This window comes from Pteropus alecto, unplaced genomic scaffold (genome assembly GCF_000325575.1).
Source record: "Pteropus alecto unplaced genomic scaffold, ASM32557v1 scaffold164, whole genome shotgun sequence".
In the NCBI taxonomy this organism is placed as follows: domain Eukaryota; kingdom Metazoa; phylum Chordata; class Mammalia; order Chiroptera; family Pteropodidae; genus Pteropus; species Pteropus alecto.
The window spans coordinates 15,249,155-15,257,408 of record NW_006439568.1 but is presented as its reverse complement, the minus strand read 5'-3'; the positions used below and the strand labels follow the sequence as shown (position 1 = coordinate 15,257,408).

At 36.9% G+C, this 8,254-nt stretch overlaps 1 pseudogene; it reads right to left on the bottom strand.

The window, feature by feature from the left end:
* Positions 1-2,430: 2,430 nt before the first annotated feature.
* On the bottom strand, positions 2,431-2,549 carry LOC112483596 (annotated as a pseudogene).
* Between the last annotated feature and the right edge of the window lie 5,705 nt (positions 2,550-8,254).

The window sequence follows — 8,254 nt, the reverse complement described above, 5'->3', positions numbered from 1 at the left end:
GACCACACAGGGAAAGGTGTTTGGGGAAATGTAGTTTCCAGCCTTGGAAGGAAGTGGTGAGGGTGCTGCCTTGGTAAGAGACATCCCAGGTCACCTGGCTGCATTTTGTGTGGCGATGTCCTGGCTCTCCTTCGGTAGGGGTGGGGGGTGGTGTGAAGTTTCACAGAATGTTTAGAAAGACATGGATCCCTTAGTATCACTTTTAGGCTTCTTATTCTCAGAACTTGGTGGATAAAAATAGAAGTGATGACTTAGTCAAAGAAGTAAATCAAGGAGAAAGAGAAATCAAGCATTTATTGACTTTTTTTTGTGTGTGTGCAGCAGGCATTAGGTGATTTACATCTATTATTTCATTTATTCTCACAACATATTGTTGTTTTATTTTTTATCATTTTATAGATAAGGCAACCTCATTTCAAAGGTGAAATAAATGTCCCCTGAGTTATTTAATCAGTACATGATGAAGTAGATGTAACCTGGGTTTGGGTCTAAGCACACTGTTACTTCCATCGCATCATAATGCTGCCAAGGAAGGACGTAAAATTTTTGACGTTGCTTTGGGCAAAACACGAGTACTTTTAATGTTAATAAAAGCCCAACATTGGTGTTAATTTAAGCCTCAGTGTGAACTTTGTCGCACACCTGCATCAGAACCACTAGGAGAATCTGCATTTTAAACTATTTTTCTGGATGATTCTTGTTTACCCTACAGTTTGAGAATCACCAATTTAGCTATTTCTTCAGTTATCAAGGTGAACACAAAATCAGTTAGGCGAAGAAACCAATTTTACTGCAACTAATAGAGTAAGATATATTAAAATACAAAATTATGCAAAGATTCTGTCAATGCAGAATCTTTCAAATTCAATGCAAATCTGTCAAATTCCTAACCTCTTAGTCTGTTGTTGCTTTATATAATTGCCTTCCTGGGATTAAATAACATGTTCTGACTATTTCCAAATAAAAAGGAATCTCAAACAAACAAAAAAATGTGTAAACGTTTACTTCTAGGAAAAAATCAGTACAGTTATCTAAGGGCATAATGTTTTCAAAAATATATCAAAGTTGTCCATGATTATTTTTATGCCCAGCTAATTGTCACACGTTTAGCAAACAGTGAAGCAGCAAAGCACTTGAATCCATTTTCGTTTCCTGCTCAATAACCTAGTCCACTCAGCCCTCCGGTGACCTGGCAGACACTCAGCACTCCATGCTGCTGCAGTCATCACTCAGGAACTCTCAGTACATCCTGGGCCTTTGGGCCCAATTTTTAAGTCAAATATAATAGCCTTAACTGGAGAGACATCTCCTTTGCTGTGAAGATCTTTGCCAAATTGAAGCTTATGTAGTAAACGCATACAAGGACATGAGGAAAATTATATTTAAAAAATAACTATAAAACTTCAAATACATCACCCAGAAGATTTAAACAAAGACAATTCCTTAAACATGCTATTCTCTGTGGAGCTAAGCAGTTGTGCTGCTGGTTTTCTTTGTTGGTAACCAATACAGTTTAAAAACCATTTAGGCCCAGCTGGCTGCACAAAATGAAACAAAAAAAAAATCTTTAGATCTGATCACCTAAGGAAATTAGCAGTTAACTTTAGCCAATTAACTAAGTTTTATAATTGAGAAACATAATGGAAATAACACATTTCTAGGCTTTATGAAGAAAATACACACTAAAAGAAATTCTTTTAGATATTTGAAATTGGAAAAAAAATGGCTCCTCGGAGTTAGTATTCCTTTTCCCAGAAGCTGCATCGCCGGGACTCACCTGCTCCCAGTTGCATAACTCCTTCCTGCACGTGGGTTTCTACCACCTGAGAACCGTGAAAAACCAGAACCGTGTTTTTGAACTACCACGCTGGTAAAGTCTTCTGAGTGGCGATTTGCTTTGTGCTCATTGTCACTGTGTTCCCTCAATTTCCACAAGATCTGTCTTTTTGGTTATTTAATCTGGATTTCAGACTGTGCACATCTGCTACCTTTTTGGCTTTTGGTTTTCCGCACCCATCTCACCTGCCTTGATGTTTCTGCCATTCTTATACATCCTTCTGACTCAGACACCTGACACCCTGTTCCACCTGGAGGCCCTTGTGGTTTCTCTAATCCAATCACCTTACCTATTGCAGTTACATGGAAGTTACACCTGATTCTAAGAGACATTAGGTTCACAGTTCCGTGGCTGAAGAATCACCTATTGAGAAAGATTAGCTAACCAGTCTTACCCTAGACCTCCATCTCCCATGTTTAATGTGGGAGTTTTTCTATTTTTCAAGGTAGTTTTGAAAATTAAATGAGATGACACATGAAAAGCACCCAGTGCCTATACATGTATAGCACCTCTCACTTAGCAAGAACTGAAGCTATTTTTTCTATTTTGTTTGTCCTATGGTGCTTTAACATTTATGTATTTTTTTTTTTTTATGCCTACAGAACCTGGTCTTCCTAGGTGGTCTCCCATCCAAGTACTAACCAAGCCCAACCCTGCTTAGCTTCCGAGATCAGACAGGATTGGGCATATTTAGGGTGGCATGGCCATAGACCATTTATGTAATTAAAAAAAAAATTATTTCATGTAATATTTCATCTGCTTTTCCTAAAATAAATATAGCATTAAATACATTTTTTTAAACCTCTAGAGTAAGAATTATATACTCTCTTTATTTGAAAGCCTCGTTGCCTAGCACCAGGCTGGGCATGATAGTAGGTATACAATAAATCATTACTGAAGTGAATAAAAGTGAATGGGGGATTGGAAGGGCGTGGATGGCAGTTGCCAGGCTGCCTGTTACATGTTATTCCTGACAGAATGTCTTCCATGAATTAATGATTCAGAGCACCAGGTGGTCAGCCACAAGCTTCCTAAAAAAGGAAACAAGCGGGAGGAGAGGAGGATTTTATCATGAGAGCTTTAAGTTTCATCACAACGAATGCAAAACCCTCAGTTTTCACTTCCAAAAGTAGGCAGCTGGTGTCACAGCTTCTTTCCAACTGTGGGGAAGGGTGGTTGCGAGGCAGGACAAGCCAGACTCCGTCTCACTCCCACACGGCTTCCAGGTCCTAATGATCTCAAAGACTCGTTTATGTTTAGATTAACCCTACCAGGTAAGATATTTGTATTTTAAAAGTTCTGTCTCCAGTTTTTTAAAAAAATTAAAGTAGATCGAAAACTGAATTTTTTTTAAACTCTCTAGGTATCAAACTTGGCAAGAAAACAGCAACTTGGAAGACAATTCTTTCTAGTATCGAGACTCACCTCAATTTTATAGCTGAACCCTTTGGAGTCTTCAGAGTCATATAAGGGCAGAGAGACCAGTGTGGCTTAAAATTTGGGGAAACTTCATTGAACTCGTGACTGCCCTGAAAATAAGAACAAAGCCATGGATCTCTCAAGCCTAACTCTAAAGAATACATTTTCTGATCAAGGATATTTTAAACATGCACACACACACACACACACACACACACGTTTATCATTGAAATATTGAACTCTTTTAACACATTAGCATCCTCTCTCATCATCATAGCAACTCATAGCCCAAGAAGACACAAATAAAAAGACTGCCAGAGCAACTTTTATCTCCAGTTTAACTAATTTGACTTTGTAGATCTCATCTTAGTTTTTGAAGAGCTCTTGGTATCTTACGATGTTTAGCATCTGTTCATAAACATGAACATGTTTTCAGGTAGATGGTACTCTATGGTGACATCTCAGCTATATCCTCTCCTATGTCTATCAGAAGTAGATCACGTAACTATAAAGATTGTGCAAATCCCACACATTAACATGATAAAGGTAAAAGATAAAATGCTATTATGTTATAAGACAATAGAATGTACAGATTATCACTAGTTGGTCCTATTTAACAGTTAAGAAATTATAGGACGGAGTGCAAATTAGGTAAAATTCACTGACATACATATAAACCCAGACCCCTACCACCTAAGTGAAAGGTTCAAATTATTCCCTAATTCTAATTTAATCATCTACCCAGTGGGAAGTACTCCTGTAGCTACGTTAAGATTTCTGCAAGTTCCTTTGTATAACTGTTCAGAAATGACCCTGTGGTGCCATATCCTGGGGAATGCTCTTAATGGAATATCGAGAATGAGTAGACTCTAGTCTAAAACTTTGGTATTTGTGTTTCCTGAGTAGTATTTTTACTACAAGTCTATTTGAAATACTGATACTTACTTTTAACTTAAAAATGATGACACAGGTAACAGCAAGTTACAATCAAAACCAATTCAGGACAAAGAACAACTTTAGTGAGGCTATAGAGCAACTGAAACTCTCAAACATTAATGTTCGGAGTAAAAAATGGTACAGACACGTAGGAAAACAGTTCGGTAAATTTTTATGTAGCTAAATATGTACTTGCCGCACAATGAGAAATCGCACTCCTGTCTATTTACTCAGAAGAATTAAAAACATACTGTATTTTCATGTAAAGGTTTGTGGTCCAATGATTATAGCAACATTACTCATAATAGTAAAGTAGGCCAGATAGAAATCAGTGAAGAATTGTGTCGTTTATAAATTATACATCAATAAAACTTATTTTAAAAATATGTGTAGTGATTTTCAAGAAAAGGCATGGGTTCCAAAAGTTCCATTGCTATAACTCTCTAGGAAAGGTCTCATTTTGTCATTATGTAGCTTAGAGGGCATCGCTCTAGAAGTTCTTCCCAAATTCTATGTCTCAATTCAGAATCTCTAACTGAAATTACTAATGGACATAGTGCACGTAATAAGTATATAATCCTGGGAATATGTAGAAATAGTATAGAGATAAGGAGAAAGTATACCAAATCAATGCTATTAATACTTTTCTATTAGGTTTCTGGAAAAATTTTTGAAATTCTTACTGTGATGTTTTTTTTTTGTATGTTATTTGTTACTGAAGGCATTTATAATACTCAAGAGACTATGTTGCATTAGAAAATCTGGAAAAAAATTTTAAAGGATTTTCTTATTAGACATGATTTATTTTTAAATGAATAAAAAGACTGAATGTTATTAGGTTTTTTAATTTTAATTTTAAAAATACAAATCAATTATAAAATATAACTCAGGTCTTGGTACAAAATCTTTCAAATTATTTGACTAAAAATGGTTTTACAATTTGGCAATATACATTTAAGAGGGTATAATATCAACCTACAAGCTTAGGGTTTAGGATATATACATTTACTCTTTGTTATTCAATTTATCTCTGTACCAACTCCTCATTCTCATAAAGTAGTAGGATTCCTCTTCATCTCTTCTTCCTCCCCATTGCCAAAAGTCATTTCATGCCCCCCTAACACTTCAGGCTTTTAAAAACCAAAGCCAGCACTCCATCTTTCCTCTGTTTTCAGTTGCAAGCATGTCGTTTCTGTGGGTGCTATAGCCAAGTCGCTATAATGAGATGTGCAGCAGACATGCAGGGAGAGCAAATAAATTAATTATGAGTAAAAGAATCCATCTATCTTTCAAAAATATTATCTTGCTACAGCATAAAAAGCAGTAAAACTTTGCATGCTCTTTTCATTTTAGTCATTTCACTTTTGGAAAGTGCTTTTCAAGAATTAGCTGTGAGTGGGGAATACATCTTACCTAAAGCCTGTCCATTGAAGATTATCTTGATAATGAAATTGTTAGCAATCTAAATGTCCAACAAAAGATAATTAGTTAAATAACTACAGTACAATCTCTCAATGGGACATTGTTCAATCATAAAAAAATAATGTAAAAATATTATAGGATATTGAATGTTATTTAGAATATACTGTTAAATTGAAAAATCAAGTTATACATGATTGCATATTGCAAAAATGTATACATATTGAACCAAGGTCTGGAATATGTATGTATATCTCTATCTATCTATCTATCTATCTATCTATCTATCTATCTATCTATCTATCATCTATCTATATATATATATATAGAGAGAGAGAGATCTCCAGTTAAGATCTCTCTCTTAAACTCCAGTCTATATATCCAGTTGTCTACTAGATACTTCTACTATGAGATCTCACAGCACCTCAGAATCAACATGTCCAAAACTGAGCACATCTTGTTTCCTTCCAAACTCATTCCTTTTGTTCGGTTCCTTATCTTAACTAATGGCACTATTATCCACTCAGGTATTCAGGCCAGACATCTGGGTGTCCTTGAGTCCTCCATCTGCCTCCATTTTCATGTTGACAAATTTTTATTCAACAGCTGCTGTATGCCAGAAACTTGCCAGGTCCCAGACACTCCATATGGATGAAAAATAGAAATGATACCTATATTCATGGAGTTTCTTGTCTAGTGGGAAAAGACATTATGTCATTATGAATAAATAAAATGATTACATATTTCAACAGTTCTATGAAGGAGTAAAATAGGTGCTCTGACACAATGGTAATGGGAGCCCTTATAAATAGGGTGGTCAGGAAAGTCCTCTCTGCAAAGGTGACATTCAGCCGAGACCAGAAGTTTTCAGCCATGGCAAAGACAGTGTGACATGGAGAAATTGTTGGTAAAGAGAAACACAATACAGAATGAAACTGAGTTTACCTTCTAAAAATTTCTCGAATCTGTCTTTTCTCCATCCTTACAGCCTAGATTACTTTTTAGACCATCATTATCTCTTGCCTGAATTATTCAGATATCGCTAAAGTGGCCTCCCTGTTCTGGATTTCTCCCATCCTACTCACCGTCCACATTGTAGCCAAAATGATTCTTTTGTTGAAACAAATTAGATCATGTCATTCCCATTCTTAAAATCCTTCAGGAGTGCACTTTTACTCTTAGAAATAAGACCAAACCCCATCGTGCATTTACAACTGCAAAGTTTCACTCCATCGTTCTTCACCAGCCTGGTCCTTTCTCACTAACCGCCCTGCATTCTATACTTCAGTCATATCAAACTTCTTTTCTGTATTCACACGTACTATTCTCTTTCATCTTAGAGCCTTTGCTAATGCTGTACCCTCTGCCTGAACCACTCCTCTGTCCATCTTACCCCATTTTATCTGATTAAAGCTTTCACATCCTTCAAACTTCACCTATGGTATTCATTGCAGAAGCCTTCCCTGAACCCCCAGATTTGAGCAGGTGTCCTTTTTAGGTGGTTCATAGTATATTTCTCTTCCCTTCTTACCCACTAGCCTGTGTTGTAATCTCCTGTTTGTCATCTAAATTTCTGGACTATAAATTCCACAATGTAAGACTTTCTTTTCCCTGCTATATCCTGAAGAACTAGAACAGGTTCTAACATAGAGTGCTCATTAAAGACATATAAATTACTGAATATATGAATGAACAAATGACAAAAAATGATTGGATGATGAAAATATGAACTTTTTTTTCTTTTTGAAATTCTTCATATTCGAACTTTTTAAAAAAGAACTTGTACTAAGTTCTACTAAGTAAAGAATACATGCTTTAGATGGCACATCAATTACTAATGTGGAGATGACTAAGACTTCCCAGACTATCCCAAAACTTTAGGCTGGGCTGAGCCTAGGAGCAGGCTCAAAAATTCAAGGTCTTGAGAATGAGCCGTATTCGGCACAGCACCTCTGTCAGTGCCGAAATGGACAAGGCCGGGATGAGAGAGTGCAAAGGTGAGGAGGTGGCCGTTAGGGAGGGACCTGAGGCAAAGCCAAGGCAGGCCACCCAATTGAGTCAGGCTGCCTCAGGGACTGGGCGGATTCGTGACATCCAGTTGTCAGACCCACAGATTCCTAGAACCCCGTGGAAAGGAATGGGATGTGAAGGGGTAAGTGGGAGAAGAAAGCTTGAAAACATTCTGAGGCAAAGAAAAGATCACAGCAATTCTGTTTGTATGAGGAATTTACATCCTCAGCATAGATGGACACCGGGAAGCTTTTACTGCTATTGACAGCAGGAGGATCAGTTTATGGCTCAAAGACCGCTAGAGTGGCTGTCGTGAGACCAGGATTTTAGGCTACTTGCTTTTCGTGTGACTCCAAGGAAGAAACTTGGCTTCTGAGCCTTGGTTCCCATTTTTGTAAAGCTAGAGCATCAACCTAGCTGATCTCTTCAGGGTTTTTATTTTTCAATTAAAACATTCTATGTTCTCTCATTCTGGGCTGAATGCCCAAGACGTTCAACAAAATAAATGTGTTTTGAAGAGATATAGGCAGGAAGTGATTCACCTGCATTTATTACTGGAGCACGGAGTGAATTTTCTGACTTTCAGATGACACCTTGACACATGCTTGATAGTTTCTGAGTAAACTTGCTTTA